General features: G+C 38.9%; 1 long non-coding RNA gene across 1 annotated transcript in view; it reads right to left on the bottom strand.

The window, feature by feature from the left end:
- Window positions 1-27,829, bottom strand: part of LOC122813596 — a 244,637-nt gene that overhangs the window by 72,447 nt on the left and 144,361 nt on the right. Inside the window, exons 3-4 of the long non-coding RNA XR_006366711.1 lie at window positions 21,652-21,704; window positions 17,754-17,791 (exon numbers count right to left, since the gene is read on the bottom strand). This is a non-coding gene — a long non-coding RNA (uncharacterized LOC122813596). The remainder of the gene's footprint in view (window positions 1-17,753; window positions 17,792-21,651; window positions 21,705-27,829) is intronic.

Here is a 27,829-nt window from a genome sequence, read left to right as displayed (position 1 = left end):
GTAAAAGCTAAAAAAACTTAATGCAGACTGCAATATATCTCCTGTTAGTCAGCTTGAGATATTTCCTAGTTTACTGAATGTTTTGTGTTTCTTATTCACACACACTCACTATTTTGATGTCAGCCTTGGCCTACTGCCCCCACCACCTTGTGTAAATTATGCTGACTGTCCCATGCCCTTTGTTAATTTCGGTTTGACTTATGGTTTACATATGTCTGATGCATGGAGTGAGTACCTGTAAATCAATTGCATTTTTAATGTACTCTATAAATTCACTTAACCTTGTATAAGAATTGGTCCCTAAAACAAAAATGTCATCCAAAAATAAAGACCAGGAATCCTTGAAATTTAATTATAGCAGTGGTAAGGATAAAACCGTTTACCTAAATACTGAATTACAAAAAGATTATGTCAACCAAAAGTATTGGTCTAGTATTTATAGGACATGGACCTTCTCTAGTTATTTTTTTAAATTTTAATGGCTTGCATCCCAAACATCAAAAGCAAGCTGCAGTAAAAGGGTATTTAGTTTGGCTAGCAAGAATGGTATCAGATTTGGAAGTGTTGTATAATGAATGTGATATTCTAGCCAAGCTGTTTTATAAAACAGGTTATCCAGTTGAATTTGTAGAAAATATTCAGGATGAAGTATTAACCAAGAGTAGCAATGTTTTTATGTGACACTTATTGATTCTAATAGGAATACAAATACTGGCCATTTGAACTTGGGAACCTTAAAATCTAGATCTGCTGGTAATAAGCCTTTTATTAATACTTCACTTATGGATAGTAGGACCATTTAGTTTGCAGATGTTTTGTACAAAAATTCAGCTCTTTTTTTTTTTTTTTTTTTGAATGACAAGGTTTTATTGGAGAAGTTCGATGAAAAACCCTGTGTTATTTATAGGAAAGATAAATCACGTAATAATTACTTGGAAGAAGGTAATGGATTATTTTCAAAGAAAAACATACATGCAGCTAACGGGCATGTATACGTGTGGTTGTTGTCCCCAGTGTTCATATATATTGGTAAAAGATAATTTTCAGGTTAGGGTTGTAATGTATAAATTAAATGTGCAGTTTTCCTGTAATTCTAAGATGCTAGTTTATCTGTGTCCAGCATTCTATGTAGGAAAAACTTTCAGAAATCTTACGGAGCATATTTATGAACATGGTACTTGAAATTTATAAGCATAAAACTACTGATGCACTTTATAAACATGTTGAAAAAGAAAGTGACCATTGTTTTTGTTTTCAAAAATACAGCAGGTAGTGGTTGACCAATGGGGTTTTATAACACTGGAACATTTGGAAAAATGTGAGTTGAAGTGCCAGTTAAAATTAGATGCTACTAGTTTTCCATGGTTAAATGAAACCTGTCCTATTAATTCTGTTTTAAAATTACAGTATTATAATCCATAACTAAATATTTTAATTATTACATTTAATAGTTTAATTGAGTTGGTTTTATGATTGGATTGGTTTTATCACGTGATTTTGAGAGTGGTATATTAAAATGTGATTCATTTCTGGTGTTTAATGTCCTGATGAAGTTCCAAAAAAGGGTATGAAAGCCCTTAATATTTTGACTAAAGAATTTTTGAGGTGCCATTTGGGTGGTTGTAGTTCAAGCACGACAGCAAGTTTTGTGAATTTTGCTGTTTGTTTTATTTACTAAGGTTTCTGGTGTGTTTACTTAGGTAGGTATGTAATTAGGCTCTGTTTATACCTACTGTGTCTTTGCAGCAATTCAAGAATCCTTCTACCTTGTACAGCTTTTCCTATGTGGTATCTCACCAAGGTCAAAATAATTTATAGTCTCACTTTCAATATCCCTTATTAGGCCCAGGATAGAATATAATGCACTCTTTGCATGTACCTCACCACACACATAAATCAACTTGACAGACCTCAGCATTTCCTCACAAAAAACATCTCATGTCTCAGTACCCTTAGGTACTATGATAAGAAAAAAATGCTATCCCTTTACTATGTACCATACAGAATCCCATGAGGTGGTCTCTGCTTTCCTTATCTGGAATGATCTAGCACTCTGAAGTCCTTCACCTAAATGCAAGTAGTAAAGCAAATAACTGTTCTATTGACTTAAATTTACAATTTCACATTGGCAACACCAGATGGCATGGAATGACAGATACCTAACCCAAAATACACCCACATTTCTGGAATATGATACCATAACCTATCAAGCAAAGTACTTCCCTAGCAAACTTTAAAATCAGTTTGGATAACTGGGTGGGTGATAATACATTGTCTCCACAGATATGTGAAGATAGTCTCCTTAATGGGGTCACTGTTAGTTTCCCACCAGTATTGGGGGATGTAGATGGATTTCTTTATGGTCTCCTTTGCCTGTCAGCTTAGTAAGAAGCTATAAACCTATTATGTCCATAAATTCTTTTATATAACAATATTGATATCCTGTTAACATAAAAAGATGAACAGTTATCCCAAACTGACAGATAAGTCATTTTATTTTTGATGTATGGGTAACGGCTTTCTCCATAAAATACCTGCACTACACCCTTTAATAATAAAAAAATAGTGTGATTTGCAGATGTCAGAAGGATTCATTTCACCCTCTTTCATCTGGACCTATTTTAAAGTAATGTTTAATAAATCCATTACAGTTCTGCCTCTAGTAATGAAAAATTCAGGACTCTCCTTTATAATATCAGTCACCCCTGGGTAAGGCCATTAATATTTTCCAACTATTTTACATAATACTTTTGTTTCATTACTAGCCAACGAATTTTCCAGTCCATGGGCTGTATTTTATTAATGACTTCCTACTAACCATCTCCTTATTACAGAAAGTATGTGGTTTGTACTTCTCCTGCCTTTTTTGTACAACATCTTTCATAAATAATTCATTCAGGATAATCGGTTTTAAAAATATCTTTAAAAATGTTTGGTTTGTGCATAAACCTATACACATTTTCAACTTATTCTGCTGACATTAGTTAATTGGCCCTGCAAAGAGGCAAGTCACTATTGGAGTCCATCAAGGATAAGTCCTGGTATTGCTCCTTTTTGGCATCTACTCCTCTGAAATCAATGGTTGAACAGACTTGCTTGCAGTCAATCTCCACTGAAAACTAACTAATTCCAGAAGAGAAGAACTGATGAAACTAAACTAATAAACTGGCATGGACTGGTGTAAAAAACAAATTACAATAAATGCATGATAGTATCCTTCAGGAAGCCCCCTGGTAACTATTATATAGACAACACACCCCTAAGAGTTGAGCCAGTAGTCAGGAACTTGGGGGGACACATAGACAGTAAGCCTGCTCTTGACCATCACGTCTATGGCTTTGAGAAAGTCATTCTATGTTGTGCAACTTATAAACAAAGGTATGGTACCTAGGTGCAAGAAGGCCATTGCTCCACTGTATTAGGTGTTCATCAGCCCTATCATTGAGTACAATGCTCCATTTGGTTTGTACCTAACCACGCACTTCCCAAATTTGGAATGCCCAGACAGGTTCCTTACTAAAAGAAAACAGGGAGGAAATAGCGTGTTCGATGCTGACTGCCTCAAAGTACTATTAATATAGCCTGCCCCCTAGATGCTGTTGAGGGGATTTCTATGTTTGGTGTACTAGGCATCTTTGGACCCCAGTCTGATGAACCTCTTTCATATCTGCAAAGCAAACACCACCAGAATTACCTGTTCTAAAGACTTAAGCCTTGCCTGTGATATAAATAGGACATGCTGGCAGACATTATGTATCCCAGATACTACCAATTGTCTGTAACAAGCTCCCCATCCATGTGAAGCAGAGTTTCTCCCTAAGTGATTTCAAGGTACTTGGAAAACTGGATGGGGAACATGAACTTCACCCCTTTTTTGGCACCTATGGACACAGGCAGCCTGTAAATAGTTCCTCTCCCAGGCCTCTACTTCTAAATCTTTCATCTTCCAAGTCCCTGCTTACACTTTCAAGAGTACCAGAACTTATCAGAGATGCATGGCTAGGCTTAAAAAGGCTCCAGTGGTAGTTAGCCTAGTACATACCTATGAAACTATGAACCTACTTTTTGATCCATGAGGATGTCAGCTATTAAAATCTTAGAAGTTGTTACCGGTTACATCTGTATAAAAGAAAGTCATATAAAACTTCCCATTTTTATTTACAACCAGAATATCCTGGTAACTGATTTGCTTACAATCATAACTCTTGGTAACCTTAAAAAAAACAATATAAATAATTAAGGGGACATTGCATCTCATCTAGCAACCCTCACCAAATATTGAAAACATCATCAATAAAATAGACATAAAATTTGAATTACACATTCATTTATTCCCATGCTGCTATGACGAGACTAACTAGGGGCCATAACATCCCCTATTGCTACTCCATTCATCTGTTTAAATGCTTATTGTGATGTACTATGCAAGTGGATAAAGTGGTGTGATTTTTATCAATTATTTCACCTTTGGATTTATTCATCTCTGGATTGTTTGGCAATCATTGCAGCCATGTCTTTGGAATTATAGCAGCATCATGGTCTTGTCAGGATACTAGCTATGGGGGATTATTTAATTGTACCTTCTGGTTTGACAGTAAATGTGACTCCTACAGGCCATTTTTTAATATTGGGATTGCTTCTCAGGTAATGAATTCCAATACAAGATCTTCCCCTCAAGCAGTAAATGCCTCAGAGCCAGTTGTTGACAAGCTCTTATTTTGAGCTCTGTCTGCACATTTTGATCCTTTTGGTAGTGCCAGTGAAGGTTCCCTGGGTGTAGTTTTTGTCTTGCTTGAAATAGACAATTTGAAGATTAAAAGGCTGTAGTGGGACAATTTTTTGAACAAAGTATGCTTGTTGAGAGAATACCATGAGGTTTATGAGTGACTGTGAATATCCTGATAGATTTAGCAATGAATAGGAGATGCTTAATTTGAAAACTAGACACATATATTTATTTATTTATTTATTTATTATTTATATACATTTGTTGACTGGGAATGTCCGACTGGACGCAGGTCCATTTTCAGAGGAGGCCCGGGGAGAAAAGCTCCACAAATTAAAATATTACAGACATAGTTACAGATGAATCCTAGCAATTAAAATATTACAAACATAGTTACAGATGAAGAACATAGTACATTCAGTAGATAACTAGCATCTGTTCTATCCACAAAGTCATAGCAGATATTAACAATTGTTACAATAAGAAGTTACTGCCATATAATAAGTAGATAGGCATGGAAGTATCAGAGCTTGCTGTAATCAAAGGTAGTTTGTGGGGTGGAGGAGAGGTTGAGGATAGATGAAGTGGGAGACGTTAGAGGGAAGAGTAACAAGGGCATACCAGCATATTTTTAGGTGCGCTTTAAGTAAAGCTTTGAAGTGGGTGCTTGATGGTAGTGAGGTTATTGTGGAGGGGGGGTTCCATAATGTGGCTATAGCGCTGGAGAATAGTGCTTCCCCAGCAGTGTTATTGGCTCTAGTAACCTGTAATTGATTTTTGTTGCTGGATCGTAGTGGTCTGTTGGCGAGATTGGGTTGGAGTAGATACTGGAGGGATAGGACCTTTAGAGGATGGTTAACCAGTTTGTGGGTGAGTGTGAGTTGATACCATTGAAGGAGGTGAGGGAGTTCTAGCCAGCCTAGTTCAGTAAGTGAGAGACAGTGGTGACTGCGGTAGGATACCCTGGTGGCGAATTTGGCAATTTTGTTGTAGCAGGTGTCGGGTTTATTTAGATCACATTGCCTTAGGTTGGTATATATTGGAGAGGCATAAAGTAGGGTGGAGATAAGGTGCGAATTTGCAACTGAAATCCTAGCTGCTTTGGTGAGGAGTTGCTTATTTCTGTATAAGGCTCCTAGTTTTTGGAGGACTTTGTTTATGGCCATGGATATGTGAATGTCAAATATGAGATTGTTGTCTATTTCAACTCCTAGCAATTTGGTATGATCTGTTGGGTGGATAGGGGTGTTGTCTTTTGATGTGATGTTAAAGTGAGAGCTGTTTTGAGTATGTTTGGTGGGTTCAAAGATGAGAAGTTTAGTTTTGTTTGGGTTGAGTATTAACTGGGGATCGGATAGCCAAGTTTCAACAGAGGAAAAGGCATCCTGTGTGATCTTTTGCAGTTCGGGTAGGGACTGGGCTGAGCAGATGATGCTTGAGTCATCTGCATATTGTATGAGTGTAACATGTTTGGTGGCAGAGGCTAGATTATTGGTGAAAATAGAGAAGAGTAGGGGTCCAAGGATGGATTCTCGGGGAACACCAGTAGAGACAGGTAGTTGGGGAGATATGTCATTTTGCCATACAACAGATTGCTGGCGGTCAGACAGGTAACTTTGAAACCAGTTGGTGACTGATTGAGAAAAGGATAGGTTATTGAGTACAGAGAGGAGTTGTTTTGTGGGACCATGTCTATATATGACTGTGTTAATTAGGTATAATAGAAATGAAATAAAATGCAGAGGTTGCAAGCCAGAATTCAGAAGAATTACATAGGTTTAGAATGAATGAGATACACTGCAAAATTAAGTATCAAAATTTTAAGTGATTTATGATAAAATAATTTAGGAAAACGAGACCCAGATGCTATGTACATTTAAAAAAATGAAATGATAAAAAGACTATGGAGGAGTTCAAGAATATTCTTCCTAAAATAGGCAACAGCTAGATTTTGTGACCAGTGAAGTCCTTGAACAAGGAAAAGAAGAAGTAGCCCAAGGTTAGCCATGTTTAGAACCCCCTATGAAGGAAGCAAAGGAAGTCTCTCTGTGACTAGCTCAACTGAGAGATAACGTGGACAAATAATTGTGGAAATGCAATGGGGACTTCAGAAATCATGGCAGTGGGAAGAAGAAGAGCTACTACACATCCGGTATCTGGATGAATGATCAAATGACACAAGTGTTCCAAGACATCTTTGTAGGGTGGGCTGAGTACATTTACGATTACTGATTTATCGTCAAACCAGTTAACTAATGATCAAACACACTTCTTTCTAAAAGCATAGGTTTTGTTCCTGCACAAAAGGGACTTGGTATTTTCTATTAATAATTTAACATAGAGAGTATGGAACTTAATTTAGATAATTTATGTAAAAGGAAGGTAAGGCTTATTTGAATTGTTCTAGATTTTTTTTTTAAGATGCTGATCACTTTTACCAGACAAGGTGCCATTTTTAAACTTATATGTCAGGAAAGTAAGGGACTTCAGCTCAAACCACTGTATTAATTTTCTTTAATGTAATGATTAATAAAATGCATTGATTACACAATCCATACTCATACAAACAGATTAAGGTATTGAAAGCTAAGACAATGTTATTGTTATTATTGCCATTGTGAAGCTGCCAGCCCAGCTAGCTAGAATTTTGTAAATAATCATATGTCATTTGTAAATATTAATATGATCCATAGTCTTGTCTTACAAATGTAAATAAACTGTATGTTATGTGCTGAGCTTCAAAAAATGTAACCACAGTGCACCCTGCAGGAAAAGAACAGAAATGTACATGGACTATATGCCTTGCAAATGTTTGTTTTCATGGTAGAAGTTGGAACATATAGAGTTAACTTGCAAACTGCGAGAAAATAAGTAAAGACTTTTATGATGTGCTATAATGTCAGTTAATACAGCAAAGAAGACAGAATGTCTGCAGCTAGAAATTCTTTATATTGTCTGGAAACAGAAATAATTACAGGTTTCAAGGGTAAAGTATTTAACTAGTTTTATGACTTCCAGTTCAGGCAGCTTTTGAGAGATAAGTATTTTTCACAGAGAAATGTTAAATTCTGTTGGTATCTGTTAGCCTGGGAACCAGAGGCAGGTATCAAATAATGATGTAATCTGAGATAACTCAGCAGTAATGTCTTGTAGCAATTTAAGAACTATCTCTCAGAGAGAGTCTGTGCATTTTTTTTATCTTGTCTTGGATCTGAAAACATCCATTCAGCACTTGTATTTGCCTGGCTCTGTAAGTAAGTTATTTAGAACATAGCTTCTCTTACTGATAGATAGGAATATAATAAGATCAGTCTAGAAGTTTTCTATATTTATGTGAAACTATGCTGCAACGTATTTCACAGTGGTGCAGCGGTTAACATTGTCGCCTCACAGCAAGAGGTTCTCTGGTTCGATTCTTGGCTGGGGTGCCTTCTGCGTGGAGTTTGCATGTTCTCCCTGTGTTTGCGTGGGTTTCCTCCAGGTACTCTGGTTTCCTCCCTCCAGGTACTCTAGTTTCCTCCCACATTCTAAAGACATTCATCTGGAGCATTTCTCCCCAGGCCTCCACTAAAAACAGGCTCTGTGTAACCTAGTCAGACTTTCCTGATCAACAAATGTTAAATAAATAAAATAAAAGTATTTCCTGTGATTCTGAACTCTGTTGTCTCTGTTTTGAGTCACTTGAGTATTTTCTTGTGCTTTTACTATTTATTATGAAATATATTTAAACATTTTAATTGTGGCTGGTTTGTTTAGTAATATTTCATTTAAGCTCTTAGAGTACTTGCATATGTATTTGGTGATGCTGTATAGGTCATTCCTAAATAGCCTTAAACGTTTGGTCACACTTACCATTTGGATAATAGTAACATAACACAGTCACACTTTGGGAAGGGCCTTAGAGCAGATGATAAAGGGTGGTTGGTGGCAGTGATTACTACCTTATAGTCTGGGCAGAAGGTGACATAGCTATTGAACCTGTGCTAGCCTTCCCCAGGGAATATAGCTAGTGAACATGTGCTAGCCTTCCCCAGGAGTGTCTGTGTAGTTGTATATAAATCAAATCTCAAAGTGTGTATGTGTGTCAGCTACTTGGGCAGAGACACAAAGCATTGGTTCGACAGAGAGGATACAAGAGGTTTTGGCTTCACCATTCTGCTGAGATCTTAATCCTATAGCTGTGCCAGTGGGGTGTCTTATTGGGGATCTAGAGAGAGAGGGAGAAACCAGCCGCAGACTGACTGTGAACTCTGTGTGCTCTTAATGGAAATTGTACTTCACTGTGTATGCACTTGTTATCCTCCCAATGTGCATATCTCTCACTGGTGCTAATGGTCAGGATTGAGGCCCTTGATTACTGTCTCAGTGCAGAGGCATCCCATATTAATTGTTTGTCAGTTGTGGGATATCCACATCAAATATTATTTGGTTAATAGTGGTGGTTCAGCAACATCACATATTAATTGGCTTGTAGTGAATTCCTGTAGCTTAGATACAGTGGTCACTGAAGGTGTTTTCGTACTCTAAATCAGCCATTCAGTGAACATTCAGAGTTCATATCAGAATTGTTTTATTTCTTTTGTTTGCTTAGTTAGTCAGAGAGATCAGGCAAGCATGTCAGCAGAGGAGTATGGCAAGCTGACAAGGAGCCAGTTGGCTGAGATGTGCCAGGCTAAAGGACTGGTGCATGAAAACCTGACTAATGCAGACATTATTGCAGCTTTAGTCACAGCTGCATTAGAGAATAGCAACCAGGAGGATGATCAGATTGGCAGTGGAGATGTACAACTCTCAGAAAATGGACAGCTCAACCTTTCTACAAAGGACTTAAAAATCCATCTGGAGTTAATGAGACTTGGGGTAGAGGCCAAGCATCTGGAAATAGAGGGAGCAGAGAGACTAAGTTGTCTACAGTCTGAAGAAAATGAGAATCTGCTACACGTGGAAGCTGAGGAGAAGGCGAGGCAGAGGCAACATGAAAAGGAGATGCTGACTCTTCACCAGAGTCATGGAGGTAATGGGGAAGGGAGTAACCGGACCCCAGAAACAACAAAAGTCAGTATATTTCTTCCACAATTTACAGAGGGGGATCATTTTGATAGTTTCATTCATATGTTTGAGAGGGGATGTAAACAATATAATGTTGACCAAGGGTTCTGGGTACGGTTCCTGAGCCCTTACTCCATGCTAAAGCTGTAACTCTTCTTTCCAAACTGTCTGATAATGACTGTTTAAATTATAATGTGAAGAACTGTTTGTTAGAATTTTTTAAGATAACACCTAAAACTTATAGAAAAAGTTTTGTGAGCATAGACACAAGACAGATGAAAGTGTGTGTGAATATGTTGCTGAACTAAGCACTTATTTTCATAGATGGATGAGTGGATGTCAGGTCACCACTTTTGAAGGGCTGGCAGACCTTTTGATGTGGGAACTAGCCCTTAGCACTATGTCTGAGGACATGAGACTCGGGTTAGCTGATATACAATGCCTTACTGTAAATGAGTTGGGAAGAAGGGAGACCTATACCTAGCAAGCAGGGCACTCCTGCACAAGAAAGGGACACCCAGTGCTGCTCATGGGTCTAAGGGAAACCATGGTGGTCAGCTTACACTGCCCCAACAGAATCTGCCAGTAGCAGGGGAAGCCACTAGTCCAGGTACACGTCCAGGACCTAGGGTTAAATATTTTAAATGCAACCAGTGAGGCCATGTAGCATATAGATGTCCATGGAAGCAAGGTGGGGAACAAAAGTTTGGAGAGCCAGTAAGTGGGAATGACAAAATACCAATAATAGGTTGTCTTGAGACAGCAAGGGTACCAAACTATCACTCTGCAGATGTCCTGATAGGGAATGATATTGGTAATGCAGTACCATATGATCATGCAGTTACATGCAGTTAGGCTTGGAGACAAGCATTTGGGTCTGTTAGCCTGGGGGGAGACTCAGACAGACTGCACACTTGCAGCCAGAATTGGTAAGGTGGTTATTTCAGGGAGGGAGCTACCCTGAAGCAATGAGACTGAAGGTGAGCCACAGCTGCTTGTGGGTACTGATGTTCCTTTGGACAGAGTGACTGCAAGTTCAGAGGTGAGTAGTAGTACCCAGGCTGACGGTGAGGCACAGCTGTTAAAGGATACCAGACTTCTTGTGGAAGGGGAGCTGGGAAGGCTTACAAAGAGAGAGTCAAGACAGGTTCAACTTGGGTCTGTATCACATTGTCGAATCATGAAAATAGCGAACGGCTACAATATTGAAAACGCCGGTCATCGAAATGTGTTTTGTGGGGTTGCGGTACAGTGCGGATTGAAATATTTGCCCTTTCCTCACTGTAGTGCGATCTCAGAGTTGGTATATATAGTTAGCGGGGTGTGGGGGGGAGCAGACTCCCACATGAATGACTTCGATGAACAGTGTTTTTGATATTGTAGCTGTTCTCTCTTTTCACGATTCGACAACGTGATATAGATTCATAGATTCATAAATTAGTACTAAGCTAACTGCCCTTGTGGGCCATTTTAAGCTTACCCAACTATCCCTTGTGAGACTCAAACCCTGCAACTTGTGTTTGTAAGGCAAACACCTTAACCATTAGGCCACCCTCCCAACCCTTCAGCTCTCAAACCCTTCATTACGAGGCCTGAGAGAGGTAGCTAGTGAGGTGCCTGATTCTCAAGGGAAGGGAGATTCTGTATACTGGGACAAAGAGTTACTGTACATTGAGTGGACAACTGAGGGAGGGCTAGAGTGTGAGAGAATACAGCAGTTGATAGTGCCCCGAGCCTACTATCTGACATTTCTAGCCATAGTCCTTAATATTTCCTTTGCAGGCAATATGGGCACAAAATGTACTATAGAGATGTATTATGCAGAACTTCTATGGTCCTCAGATTTCCAGAGATGTAACAGAGTACTACAGGACCTGTGAGTAGTGCCTGAAAGGTAGGCAAGGCAGGAGACATGGTGAAAGCTCCTTTGATGCCTTTGCCTGTGATTGAGGAGCCACGTCAGAGGGTAGCTATGGATACTCTGGGGCCTATGAGTACCCCAAGTTCCACAAGGAAAAAAAGTATATCCTAGTGGTAGAAGATTATGCTACCAGATACCCTGATGCAGTGGTTCTGATCTCCATTGAGGCAGAAAAGGTGGCAAATGCTTTGTTAGAGATTTTCAGCAGGGTAGGTTTCCTAAAACAAATACTGACTAATAAAGGTGCCAATTTCATGTCAGACCTGCTGACTTGTCTGCGGAAGTATTGTGGAGTGAAGCACCTAAAGGCCACCCCCTACACTCAAGACTATGCTACAGGCATTTGCAGACCAGTTTAAGAGAGATATAAATATTTGCCGCATCTGTTCTTTGCTTACAGAGAGGTTCCCCAAAAATCTACAGGTTTTTCACCCTATGAGTTGTTGTATGGGAATAGGGTGAGGGGACCTCTAGATTTAATTCAAGATGTGTGGAAGGGTGAGTGGGAATCCCACAAGAAGTCTGCTGTAGCATATGTCCTAAACATCATGACAAGGCTCAGGGATCTCATGGGCTTGGCCCTGGAGAACCTGGCAGAAGCCCAACAGCAGAAAAAGGTGTGGTATGACAGGAATGCTCAAGCTAGAGAGTATGCTGTGGGGCCTCTCAGACACAAAAAAACTGCAGGCAGTTTGGGAGGGACCCTACAAGGAGGTAAGGAAGGTCAATGATGTTCACTACATGGTGTAAGTGCTAGGCAGAAGGCATGGGGCACACATTGTACCATGTTAACATAATGAAACCTTACCGTGATAGGTAGGGCCATGTGCTGAGTATTTGCAGTGATTTGTAGGAGGAGTCTGAGGGAGATCTGGTGATTAGTCCCCTCAGTAAGGCTCAGATTGACACCTCAGGGGAAGGGATAGCAATGTCTCAGCAGTTATCCCCTACCCAGGTTTGAGAAATCTGAGCAGTGTTACAGGAGTTTGGGGACATGTTCACTGGGAAACCAGGGTGCACCCATATGGTGCAGCACAATGAGGATACAGGACCCCAAAGGTCTATTAAGCAGGGCTTTTATAGGGTGCCTGAGAGAGTCAAACAGACTCTGAGGGAGGAGATACAGGAAATGTTTGAACTACGGGTAATTCAGGAGGTCAGCAGTCCCTAGGCCTCTCCAGTGGTGCTGGTAAAAAAGAAAGCTGGCAGCACCAGGTTCTGTGTGGACTACAGGAAATTAAATAGTCACACAGACTCAGATGCTTACCACATGCCTAGGACAGATGAAGCCCTAGAGCAGCTGGGTGGGGCTAAATATCTTACCACAATTGATTTTACCAAGGGTTGCTGGCAGGTGCCCTTAACTCCCAGTGCTATAGAGAGGTCAGCCTTTGTGACCCCTTTTGGATTGTATAAGTTCACAAAGATGCCCTGTGGGATGAAAAATGCCCCGCCAACTTTCTAGAAGCTGGTAGGTCATATCCTAGCAGGAGCAGGACATTTTGCCATTGGTTACCTAGATAATATTGCCATATACAGCCATTCCTGGCAAGAGCACCTTCAGCATGTCAAGGAGGTACTGGGCAGACTACAGAGGGCAGGGTTGACCATTAAGCCCAGCAAATGTCAGGTGTGTATGGCAGAGGTCTCCTACCTAGAACATAGAGTGAGGAGTGGTAAGATCAGGCCAGAAACTACCAAAGTGGAAGCCATTCTAGCATGGCCTGTACCTGTTACCAAGAAGCAGGTGAGGGCATTTTTAGGGACAGTAGGGTACTGCAGAAAGTTTGTCCACAGTTATAGTAACATAGCTGCTCCCCTCAAAGACCTGACAAGGAAAAACAGGCCAGATAAGTTAGTGTGGACCCCAGCATGTGAGCAGGCATTCCAGAAGGTTAAAGGTGTTTTGGAAGGACTCCCTGTGATAGCCAGTCCATATTATAGCAAAAAAATTTGTTGTGCAGGTGGATGCTTCAAAATATGGGGTGGGGGCTGCACATAGCCAGATGTCTTCAGAGGGAGAAGAGCACCCAGTGGTTTATCTCAGTCATAGACTCCAACCCAGGGAGGAATGCTATGCAGCTGTAGAAAAGGAATGTCTAGCCATAGTGTGGGCACTGCAGAAACTTCAGCCTTATCTGTATGGAAGGAAATTCATTGTAGTTACAGACTGCAATCCCTTAACATGACTACATCAAGCCAGCCAGCAAAAATCCAAGTTACTAAGGTGGAGCCTAGGATTACAAACATATGATATGTCAGTGCAGCACTGCAGTGGGGTTATCAATGGCAACGCAGATGGGCTGTCAAGACAATGAATGGGGTAAGGCATTCCCAGATAGGCTCAAACCTCTCAAGCAATGTTTCTCAAGGGTCACTTGAAAAACAAGCTTGAGTTCTCGTGGAGGGGGGGGGTGTGAAGCTGCCAGCCCAGCTAGCTATAATTTTGTAAATAATCCTATGTCATTTGTAAATATTAATATGATCCACAGGCTTGTTTTACAAATGTAAAAGAACTATATGTTATGATTAAACTATATGGTATGTGCTGAGCTTCAAAAATGTAACCACAGTGTACCCTGCTGGTAAAGAGCAGAAATGTATATGGACTATATGCCTGTGCAAATGTATGTTTTCATGGTAGAAGTTGGAACATACAGAGTTAACTTGCAAACTCTGAGAAAATAAGTAAAGAGTTTTACGATGTGCTATAAAGTTTGTTAATACAAAAAAGAAGACAGAATGCCTGCAGCTAGAAATTCTTTCTATTGTCTGGAAAAAGAATAATTACAGGTTTCAAGGGTAAACGTATTTAACTGGTTTTACAACTTCCAGTTCCAAGCAACTTCTGATAGATAAGTATTTTTCACACGGAATTGTTAAATTCTGTTGGCATCTGTTAGCCTGGGAACTAGAGGCAATTGTCAAATAATTATGTAATCTGAGATAACCCAGGAGTAATGTTTGATAGTAATTTAAGAATTCTTTCTCTCTCAGAGAGAGTCTGTGTATTTTGTATCCACTCTTGGATCTGAAAACATCCATTCAGCACTTGTATTTGTCTGGCTCTGTAAGTCAGTTATTTAGAACATAGTTTATCTTAGAGATAGATAGGAATATAGTAAGCTCAGTCCAGAAGTTGTCTGTATTTATGTGAGACTGCCCTGCAATGTTGTTTTAAAGTATTTCTTGTGATTCTGAACTCTGTTGTCACTGTGCTGAGTTATCAAGTACTGTCTTGTGCTATTATTATTAATTATTAAATATATTTCAACATTTTAATTGTGGCTGGTTTGTTTAGAGATATTTAAGCTCTTATAGTACTTGCATATGTATTTGGTGACACTGTATAAGCCACTCCTAAATAGCCTTAAAAATTTGGTTTCACTTACCATTTGGATAATAGTAGAATAGCTCACCCTTTGGGAAGGGCCTTATACTAGCTGATAAAGGGTGGTTGGTGACAGTACTTGCTACTTTATAGTCAGGGCAGAAGGGAGCATAGGTAGGGAACCTGTGCCAGCCTCCCCCAGGAGTGTCTGTGTGGTTGTATTTAAATCAAATCATAAAGTGTGTGTGTGTCAGCTACTTGAGCAGGGACATGAAGCACTGGTCGGACAAAGATAGTGCTGGAGGTTTTGGCTTGACCACTCTGCTGAGATGTTAACCCTATAGCTGTACTAGTGGGGAGTCTTATTAGGGATCTGGAGAAAGAGGGAGAAACCATCCCCAGACTGACTGTGATCTCTGTGTGCTCTTAAGAGAAATTGTACTTTACTGTGTGTATTTGTTATCCTCATTATGTGCATGTATCTCACTAGTGCTAGTGGTGAGGACTGAGGCTCCTTGACTACTGGGCCAGTGCAGGGGCGTCACAATCATTGTAATGTGTAATAACAAAAATGTTAGAAAGTTTATTGAATGCTGATGAATATATTTTGCAAATGTTTCAAGTCAAGAAATCCTTTTTGTAATGATCAGTTAATATAATGAATAATAGTGTGAGCTGGGATTGATTGATGAGGGATTTTAAAGTTATTGGAAAACTAAGAATCAGAAGGTTTGTTTACTTTGGTCTTACCTATGATTCATAAAGATTTGTGCACTCTGCCTCTGCATCATTTTGTAGCTAGTGAATAATTTAAAATGGAAGTTATAGCCACTTATATAGAGAAACACATTAATCCAGCTACTGTATTATGTCCTTCTTTTATTGATGATTCATAGAATTAGATACAATATGTTAAAAGTACCAAAATCATAAATGCAGAATTTTTGTTTTGACTGATGTGCCATCATTGTATTCAGTGATATAGTGGGATATTAGATTGGCTATATATACATACATAATATAATATATATATATATATATATATATGGGTTCCTATCATATGATCGACATTTCATTTGACTGAAAGTTCATTTGACTGAAAGTTCATTTGATCGACAGGGATTTGTAGCCTCGCCCAATGTTGTCCGACCCTGGAGTTGATATATATAGTTAGGGGGGGTGTGGGGGGCACAGCCCCCATATCGGGGTGGGGGGCCCTGGGGGCCCTAAAATCCTTGTCGATCAAATGAACTTTCAGTCAAATGAACTTTCAGTCAAATGAAATGTCGATCATATGATAGGAACCCATATATATATATATATATATATATATATATATAGATTTATATATATATATAGATTTATATATATATATATATATATATATATATATATATATGTATATATAGCTATACTGGATTGGCTTGGGGTTAATATACTTAATATATTATGTGTGTATATATATATATATATATATATATATATATATATATATATATATATATATATATATATATATACATATATATATATATATATATATATATATATATATATATATATAGGTGCATAGGTTCATAGGTGTGTTCCAGGCTAATGGCCCTGGAGCCTTTACAAGCCTAGCCCATAGGATTACCTTGGCATCATGCCACCTGACCTTAGTTCTCAGTGCATCTGTCGAGTAGAGCCACTGGAGTGATCCTCGAAGTGAATTTTCGGGTCCATATTATATGAACGAAAGTTCATATAAGTGAACGCTCAATGAGCAAAAATCCCTTACATCAAAAACAGAATTGTGGGGGGCTGTGCCCCCCACACCCCATGCTAAATGTATATTCCAACTCCAAAATCTCACTACAGTGAGGAAAGGGCAAAAACTTCAATCTTCACTGTACTGTACTGGATTACCACAACATGTAGCTCCATGTCTGCGATTTTGACTCATTGGAGCGTTTGCTTATATGAACTTTCGTTCATATAATATAGACCCAGATTTTCTTTGTATATATACCTATATTGAATAAAACATCAACACTTTCCCCTTCCACATGTTTGATGCTATTGCCTCATACAAATGCATGTGTTTGGAAGGAAGGCTTTTTAGACAGAATAATGGAGTAACAATGGGGGCCACTAAAACAGTTAGTTCTCAAACTTATAGTTGCATTGAGTTGGCACTGTTGTCTACTGATACAAGTAAAATAATATGGGAGCTGAGTATTGTGGGTATTTTCCAAAAAGGGGCTCATGAGAGTCCATACACACACCTTTGCCTTTTAGATGGCAAGCATATGGGTTGAACCCAGATATCCTTTCCTGAGTGAGCTTATTATGTCACGTCTTCTCTAGGCCCTGGGTGATAAACACCACCCCAGGCTTTAAGACAAGCTGGGTATCACTGTTCATATTTCATGTGGTCTTTGTTCATGGGGTTAACTTTGCAAAAAAAATATCAAAGTATATGTGCAAAAATAGATACCTAGATATTTAGACAGAAAAACAAGAAGGTAAATGGAAAGACAGACACACAGACAGATATACCAACAAACAGATGCATAAACAGATAGAGATACCTAGACAGACAAAGAGAGGAAAGAGGGACACAAGGAAACAAAGAAACTGAGTGACTACTGAGTAGCTGAACAATAAATGGAGATAAGTGTTGTCCTGGTTGTGTAAGAGAGGGACGTTGGTGTTTCGAGCTATTTTAATTGTAATGTACTTACATTTGCAGTCGTGTTCTTTTCATTATTCACATTTGCATCTGAAAGAAAATATTAAAACTTTAAAGACAATATATTTATTTTAAAGAAATACTGAAATTAGTTATGCACAGATGTGTAATTCTGATATAAATTTAAGCCAAATGAACAAATACAGCCACTGTTTTTTCAGAAAAATTGAATGAACACTAAAGCTCACCATTTTAAGATTGTAATTTACCTTAAATGAACACTTCCAAGATTTTTACTGTCTTGTATTGAATTAAACTGGAAAAGTGATAGCCCTTTACATTTCATTTTATCCTAAAATGTTGTATTGCATTTGATGCACTCTGGAATTGCATTTGTCATATTATACTTTGTATATGTATGAACCTATCCTCATTAGCACTTTTCAAGAAAAATCTTGATGAGTGCATGGGAAATAGGAAATACACCCCGGGAATCACTTCTGTGGCTCTGCTCGACAGGGGCACAGGAAATTAACTTAAGCCAGGGAACCTTGTTGGCTAGGCTTACTTAGGCCCTTGGGCCGATAGCCTAGTACCTACCTATGAATCTATGAACATAAACCCCATTTTTCAGAAATAAGCAATTTATATAATGCATGCCTTCCATCACTATGTAAATCTTCATTTTTCAAAAGAAGTACCCAACTTTATAACACTTTTTCTCTCAAATTTGTAGTGTAATATACTTTGTTCATAGGTTCATAGGTGTGTACTAGGCTAATGGTCCTGGAGCCTTTACAAGACTAGCCCATAGGATTACCCTGGCATCGTGCCACCTGACCTTAGTTCACAGTGCCTCTGTCGAGTAGAGCCACTGGATTGTTCCCTGAGGTAAATTTTCTATTTCCCATCCACTCATCAAGATTTCTCTTAAAGAAGGCCAGTGAGGTGCTCTGCTTGACATGTATGGGAAGTCTATTCCATAGCATGGGCAGTCTCTGGGTTATGAACCTGTCCCTCCAGCATGTTCTGTTAATTGTGGTAATGAGGTTGAGATCTCTAGAGCATGTGGTCCGGAGGGATTGGGATTTCTTTAGATGTAGCATTTCTAACAGAGCTGGGTCAGACATGGCTTTGTAAGTGAAGTAGAGATTGCCTCTAAGTAGGCGATATGAGACAGAGAATAGTTGGAGTTTTTTGAGTTAGTCCATATAGGACAAATGTTTAAGGCCTAGCATCCTCTTTGTGAGGTACTTTTGCAGCCTTTCCAGTTGTTGCATGTGGTTAGTGAGGTACATGCCAAATGGAGCATTGTACTCAATGACTGGCCTAATGAGGGGACAGTAGAGGGAGACAATGACCTCTTTCTTCCTGGATGTAAAACCCTTAGTAATGATATGTGCTACACAGAAGGACTTTCTGACCACAGTGGCATTGTGGTGGTCAGAAGAGAGGTTGCTGTCAACCTGTGTTCCCAGATCTCTTATAACACCTTCTGAGTTCAGTGGACTACCAACTATGTGATAATTCATGGGAACTGGGTTTTTCCCAAAGCAGATGGATGACACACTTTTTTGGCATTGAGCTTAAGGCCAAGTTTCTGTCACCAGTTGTTGGTCTCAGTGAGGCCTTTCTGTAGGATGTCAACATCACTTGGGGAGTTAATAATGGCTCCTAACTTGCAGTCATCTGCAAATATTGTCAGCCAGTGTCCCCTCGTGTTGGCCTGGACTTCAGAGAAGTAGATACCAAGCAGGAGAGGACCCAGGACCAAAACTTGTGGGACTCCACTCATGACTGGTTGTCAGTCTGACTTGGAGTCAGCTACTTTCACACTGTGGGTTCTATCTGTGAGTCAGTTTGCAACCCATCTACTGATATAGGGGTTGATGCCTAGCTTAGTGAGATTTTCTATGATTCCTGAGTGGGAATGGTATCAAAGGCCTTGGCCAGATCAAGGTAGACTGTATGAACAACCTTGCCTTCATCCGCAGCTCTGGTGACTGACTCAAAGAAGTTGACCAAGTTGAGCAGGTATGATCTACCCTTCACAAAATCAAACTGTGTGGGATCCAGAGTTTGGAGATTCCCCATGTCCTTGTTTATTAGGTCCGTGATTATGCATTCCACAGCTTTGCATATCAGACTCATCAGGCTAATGGGGCAATGGTTCCCAGGGTCTGTAGTTGCTACTACTTTGTAGAAAGGGATGACTGTAGCAGTGCACCATTCGGTAGGGACAAAGCCTGAAGTGAAGCTGTGATTGAACAGGGCACAAAGGTGAGGTGCCAATTCACTCTGTAGTTCATGTAGAACACAGCCAAGGATATTGTCAGGTCCCAAAGAAGCTGTATTCTTGGCCTTGGACAGTGCTGTTTTAACCTGTGCAGCAGTAATACTGTGTGCCTGGCAATCTGCTGGTATTGTGACTGGTCCTTTGGGGGGAGGGGTAAAGTTGGCACTGGATCTGTCGGCCAGTATATTGGCAATATCTGTTGGCTCAGTATAGGAAGTACAATTGTGCAGTAACTCAGAGGAAATCTGGGTATTGCCGTGGGGATTCTTTACATGACTATGGAAGGCCTTGTGATTGTCTTTACTATCTGCTGCAATTCTGTTTTCATAGCTAGCTTTAGAGGATTTCATGAGGGATCTCAACTTTTTGTTGTGGATAACATTCAAGTAAATTAATATTGACACTATTATTTATTTATTTTATTTACTTATTTTACATTTGTCGACCGGGATAGTCCGACTGGATATATGTCTATTTTCATCGGCAGCCCGGGGAGAAACGTTCCAGATAACACAGATGGAACATAACAAATATGAATGAAACATATTTACAAAGCCATCTAGTAGGTACTCACAATATAGACAGTGTGTAATAGTATACATAAACAATAGGTTGCAGCAAGCTATTACGAGCAACACATGCGTACAATATTAATTTAAATAAGGCAGACAATATTAATTTAAATAGGTTACCACTATGCAGTGGTAACACTCTTTTGCCTGTCATGTGCTTACATGTCTCATTAGACTTTACTGTAGGTGTTAAAACATGGCAACAGACAGAAAGAAAAATTGACATAAGGTAAATAATATTAGTTTGAAAGAACTTTGTTATTATAGTGTGTGTGTGTGTGTGTGTGTGTGTGTGTGTGTGTGTGTGTGTGTGTGTGTGTGTGTGTGTGTGTGTGTGTGTGTGTGTGTGAATATTTGTCTAAGTCTGTTGATAAGGTTATTAGACGGTCTTGAGTGAAATCTAAGAAAGTCAGTGATTATAACTGATCTGTGCCCATAAGGTGTAAACCGTGTTTGGGTGTGTCAGGTGTTTTTCATATCAAGAGACAGTAATATACATTTTTTGTAATCAGATAAGGTCAAGCACCTCTCACATAAATGAAGGCAGAGGGGCAGGAATCCAGCACCATAATCCCACTGCCAGCTAAGCAACAGCTACTGCCTGTAAATGTTACATCGTATCACAGTTTTTATTTCCATGTAGTTATTAATGTTTTACAATGCAGTGTACACTGAAGGGAATGTACAGTGTTTATGTTGTTTTACATGTATCCAGCATACAGTAAATGTAATATTGTATCACAGTTTTTATTTCCATGTAGTTATTAATGTTTTACAATGCAGATTACACTGAGGGAAATGTACAGTGTTTATGTTGTTTAAGATTTATTAAACACACATGTACTACAATATTTAATCAAACTGCTTCCGAGTCCTAAATGAATATTGAATTCTAAGGATTTTAGGAAGATGTCAACATGTGACAATAGCCTAAATGTGCCTTTAGAAAAACTTCCAACCATTACATAGATAAGCAGGTGTTGTTTGCAGAAATTACACAAGTATTGCACTTTTGTTATTAATCACTGTGCTTTTTCCAAAACTCTGTATTTAAAATAGCAAGATAGTGTGCTATAACTTACATAATGGTTCTTCTGTCAGAGTATCTGGACTTCTATGATCAGATGTCCGAGCCCTGAAAAATAAAATTCAGTGGACATTATATCACTGTCATTTAGATTTTAGATAATGTTTCAGAATATGGCATGTTCAAATTGGTCACGTTTACTAGGGCTTTCTTCACATATGTCCATAACCTCAAAGAAAGCACCCAGATCTGTTCAGAACTGTTGGTCAAGGACACCACATATACAAATGCCGTAGATATAGCAAACTTGTTGGCTGACAGATTCAGCAAAAACCTCACCCCTCTGTCTCCCCCATCAGTAAATCAGAACATCCCCAGTACCTGCCCCTTTCCCCTTATATCTAGGGAACAGATCATCACTGCTCTCTCAAAGGCAAAAAATACAGCCTCCATGGGACCCAATAAAATCCTAGGCTATATCCTACGTGAGCTTAGGCGGGAACTTGCAGCACCATTAGGAAGCCTATTCAACCAAAGCCTGAGCAATGGCTTCATCCCAGCTGAGTGGAGGACAGCCACTGTCATCCCTTTACACAAAGGTGGAGCGTCCACTGATCCGGGAAATTATAGACCCATCAGCCTAACTAGCCTGATCTGCAAGGCCATGGAACAAATTATCATGGACCTCATTAACAAGGACATTGGAAACCTCCAAACACTTGATCCCACACACTTTGGCTTCATCAAGGGGAGATCATGTCTACTAAATTTGGTCGATTTCTTTGAGACAGTCAACAAAGCCATGGACGAGGAGAAGACTGTGAACACTACCTACCTTGACCTGGCCAAAGTCTTTGACACTATTCCTCACTCAGGCATAATAGATAAACTCTCTCAACTAGGCATCAATCCATATGTTACCAGATGGGTAGCAAACTGGCTCACTGATAGAACCCACGTAGTCAAAATAAGAGAAGCCACCTCAAGCAGTAGACCCGTAACAAGGGGCATACCCCAGGATTCAGTCTTGGGGTCTCTGTTATTTGGGATATACTTTTCTGAGGTGCAGGCCAAAACCAGTGGGCATTGGCTGACCAAGTTTGCAGATGACTGCAAGCTGGGTGCTGTCATGAATTCCCCTAGTGATGTGGACATCCTCCAAGAGGGTCTCACTCAGACAAATGACTGATGCTAGAAACATGGCTTCAAGCTAAATACCAAAAAATGCATCATCAACCCCTTTAGGGAGAGTGACATCCCCACAAATTATCACATTAATAACAATGTCCTAAGTACTCAATCAGTTGTGAAGGATTTGGGAACCCAGGTTGATAGCAACCTGACTTTTGACCACCATATTGCTTAAATGGTACGAAATGCCTTCTACATGGCCCACCTCATAAGTAAGGGTATGTCATCCAGGAACAAAGACGTCATAACATCCCTGTATTCTTCTCTTATAAGGTCCATTATTGAGTACAATGCACATTTCGGCATGTACCTTGCAAAGCACATGCAGCAGCTGGGGAGATCACAGAGGTTCCTCACCAGGAGAATCCAGGGCCTCAAACATCTACCATACACAGAAAGGCTAAAAGCCCTATCCATTTACTCAGTTTCATACAGACTCCTCAGATGTGACCTCTGCCTGGTATACAAGGTAATCATGGACCGCACCTTGATGGGACTGCTGCGTATCCGCAAGTCAAGTTCCACTCGAGTAATCCACACGCACGGCCTCAACCTGGTCTGTGACATCAACAGGACTTGTTTGTGGGACAGATTTGGGTCCCAGAGACTCCCTCATCTATGGAATAAACTCCCTCTCCACATCAAGCAGAGTACCTCTTTACTGCTTTTTAAGCACAACATGGATAACTGGATGGGAAACAGAAAATATACCCCTGGGATTCCACCCATGTCCCCTTTGGACAGGGGCATTGGGTGGTGATTTGTCTAAACATGGGCTAAACTCTTGGCTAGTCTTATAAGGGCCTGAGGGCCAATAGCCTAGTAACCTCCTATGACCCTATGATCCTATGTAAGTGTACTGTGTAATTATATATGCTGCTTTCTGCAGCTAGTCTCTTAAGTAGGAAAGAAATGTCAGCCTTTGTTTGACTTTTGCATTTGGCAAGAAAATAATTATTCAATGTGCCTTAATGTTTACATCCACCAGGTATGCCATGTTGGCTTTGCAAATATTTATATAGCCATAAAGCATACAGAAATCTGTGCTATCAAATCTGATGTTCATCTGTTTAGCGAAACTGTACATAATCACACCATGTCTCCGCAGTAGCAATTCTAAAATCTTTACCACAAGAAAAGGATGGCAGTGAAATTAAGACTGTAAACCAAACCACAATTCACTCAGAGCCACCAAATGAGAGACCAAGTCGCTGGAAGTAATTTATTCAGTCTGAACAACACACACAATTAACGTTGCTTGTATTACTTGGCGTTTTCATTAAAAAACCTCATCAGATACAGAATAAAATGCCCGCACATGATTTAAATAATAAAAGCACAATCAAGAACAAAATGCTATTGGACCAGCCAAAAATCAATCAATCTACTCTCACCAATAAGGTTCACAAGTTAATATAAAAACACATATTAAAATCAGTGCAATTGGTATTGTGTTTTAACAAACATATTATATATATTATAAGCAATTCAATATATATGTGTTTTGGTTACATAAACGCAAATAACATAATAATATATAATATAATGTTATATAATTTAAATATTTGTATTGTATAAAACTTAGTTTTAAAACAGGTAAAATGGACAGCATGTCATTTAGTCCTGGTTGCTGAGTAGCTTCCAATATTATTTGCCAGTAAAGCTCTCAGTATTCTAATTTAGCTTCCCACATACCCCCTCTTATTTCCTTTGGGACAACTTCCAGGACAAAAAGTGAATAACATGCTTGGGGGCATATTAATTTATGATGATATAATGCATTCTTTGTATTAGCCCGGCCAATCTCATATAGGTGTTCATAAATACGTGTCCTAAGTTTTCTTTCTGTTTTGCCTATATAAATGGAATTACATTCCTTACACAAGGCAAGATAGACAAGACCACTAGTGTTACAGTTAGAATACACCTTGCTCCTAATATGTCTGTTTCTACTAGTGATCTCTAAAGAAGAGACATTATTAATATATGTGCACTCGGAACTTGCACCACATTTAAATGTACCAATCCTGGTACAATGACATAAATCACCTAAACCTCTGCCATATTCAAAGACATTTTATAAATTCATGTCCCTTCTATATGTAAACTGTAAATGAGCAATAACTGTTGATTCCAAATCTGTAATTTCTCTAAATGTGTCCCATTCTCTACTAACAACCTTTTTAATAACATTTGAATCCCCATTATAGTCCAAAATATATGCATCTTTTTTATCATAATGGGAATGAAGGGAAATTATATCGGTGGCTGGACACGATTCTTGACCTAAAATGGGTGCAAACCTATTTAGCCTACCTTCACTAACTTCCTTGGTAACCTGTTGCATTAGATCCACCAGGTAACCTCTGTTCATAGGTTCATAGATTAGTACTAAGCTAACTGCCCTTGTGAGCCATTTTAAGCCTAGCCAATTATCCCTTGTGAGACTCAAACCCTGCACTTTGCATTTGCAAGGCAAGTACCTTAACCATTAGGCCACCCTCCCAACCACATATCACTTACAGTCTTACATTCAGTGACAAAATCTTCTTCATTGGAAGTCATATGGCTAACCCTAACCAATTGCCCTTTAATTAAATTTTTCTTTTGAAAAAAAGGGTGACCGCTACTAAAATGAAGGTAGGAATTCAAAAATGTTTTCTTTCTAAAAATTTTAGAAGAAAACTTACCATTCTCTTTCGAAATACTTACATCTAAAAAATTAAGGATGTCATGGTCAAAATGGTAGGTAAAATCCAAAAAACTGGTTGTACTTTTTAAATAGCTCAAAAATTCAAAGAACTTTTCTTCACTAGCTGTCCACAAAATACAGATATCATCTAAAAATGTTTATATAAAGACCAACATCCAACAAATTTACTATTAAAAACAAAATTATGTTCCTACCAGGAAAGAACAATATTGGCATAAGTGGGGGCACAACTGGCCTCCATTGCCACACCTTTAATCTGCTTGTAAAACACCCCCTCAAAAAACATAAAATTATTATTCAAAACAATTCCCATAAATAAAAAGATGTTATTAAAATCATTATGTGTAAAATGTCCTCATACCTGTATCATGAGGTATACTGCCAAACAAATCCACAATATCCAAGGTAATAAAAATCAAAGTATCACTATATAAGTCAATTTTTAAATGTCTAAGAAAATCCCAAGAGTCCTTTAGTACAGCTGAACCAGACAATGCCAACTTTTTTAAGCTTAATGTCTATATATTTAGAGATAGGAGATGTAATACCACCTTCCGAGGAAACTACAAGTCTCAATGGTGGATCTAATGCACACTTATGAACCTTCGGAATACCAAACACTGAGGGTACTCTTGGATACTTATTAAATAAGTACTTAAATGTTTCCAAATTTATCGAACTTTCCAACAGTAAATCATTAAGCATAAGTTGAATTCTGGAATTGGCAATATTGACCTCATTAATAGAAGCAAGAATATATTTGGAAGAATTACTAAGCTCGTTTTTCATTTTAGACTCGTATAGAATACTGTCCATCAAAACCGTCCCTCCACCCTTATCAGGTTGCATAATTCTCATGGTAGGATCTGTTTTTAAAGTATCTAATAACTGTCTTTCAACTTTGGACAGGTTTGTATAAATTCTATGGTTCTGGACTTCCCTTCTAATTTCTCTTTCCATAATATGTTCCAAATTTCTCAGTTGTGGATGAAGGGGGGATTCAAAATTCCTTTTCTCCTCAGGGTAGTTTCACTGGTGTTAACATGCTTTGTGTTACCAAAATATAATAGCTAAATTATTTTTCCTGATAAAAAGCTTCAGGTCCACTATAGCTTTGGCCAAATTAACCTTCCTCAATGGAATAAACTTAAAACCCCTTGGAAAATAAATTGAAATGTTCAACATTAATGGAAATGGCACTATAATTAAAAATGTTGTAACCTTGAAATGAGTAAACATTGTTCGACACAGAAATAGCATCTGAATTCGATTCAATTAGTATCGTGTGTTCCTTCCCTGATTGTACCGGTAATTGTTGTAATTGTAATATACCTGTGGCTTGTTCTGTATCCTGTTGGATCTCTTTAAGGGTGGGGGTAAGAATGTTCTAAAGGGATGTCTGTAGGAAAATGAGACTGACCGGAATCACTTTCACCAGATCTATGACTATCACTAGAGGGAGCATAATTATTACCCCGAATATCCTGTTCCATAAATTTCAAAAAAGGTTTAGGTTTAGGGTATGCTGTACCTTCCTTATACTCTTTAAGGTCCCTTTGCAATTTGCCTTGCTTTCTGGACATATTGCTTGTGCATTTCTTATCAATTTGTACAAACATATCATGATACTTGGCCTTTTCGTTTTCGACAGTAAACAATGAATCATTAAGGATGCATTCAGTAACCTTTTCCATTTCTTTCAACAGAAACATTTTATCTTTATCATTCTCATCCCTGACGGCTTTCACAATCTCTAGACCACAATTATCAAAAATATTCATAAGGCTTGAATGAAACTCTGAGCCCTCTTGTACCCTGTTCGGGTATTTGCAAACTCTTAACCCCTTAGGTACAACTTTATGTTTAAGACATTCGTTTAAATAAACATTGTCACAATCCAAGCTTTTAAATTTGTCTGTTAAAAAATACAGTCTATCCAAATTCTCCTTGTAGGTAAGAGTTCTGTTATCCGTTTTGGCAAAATTTGGTTTACTTAATAGCTCATAGTTCTTTTTTATAATATCTTTAAAACCAAAAACAGTTCCTGCATTAGAAACAACATTGGAGCTAATGTCACCTTTGCTGGCATTAGGAATGGCACCAATATCAGCCGTATTCATGGCTTGTTTCGTCTGTGAGGATATCCTTTCTTCATTTCCTGAAAAAATGTTAGGTAATCCTATGGAATCGTTCACCAAAGGTGGATTTGGGCTACAAAACTCTGAGAAGCTGCCGAACCCGAAGGCGCCATCCTACCTCCACTTCTCAACATTTCCTGGTTGCCAGAAACACCTGACATTAAGGCAACAATTGATTGGCAGGCTGGTGT

Source organism: Protopterus annectens, chromosome 1.part1 (genome assembly GCF_019279795.1).
Source record: "Protopterus annectens isolate FY-2018-M chromosome 1.part1, PAN1.0, whole genome shotgun sequence".
NCBI lineage: Eukaryota > Metazoa > Chordata > Ceratodontiformes > Protopteridae > Protopterus > Protopterus annectens.
The sequence above is the reverse complement of the archived record's forward strand: the minus strand, read 5'-3'. Positions and strand labels throughout refer to the sequence as shown.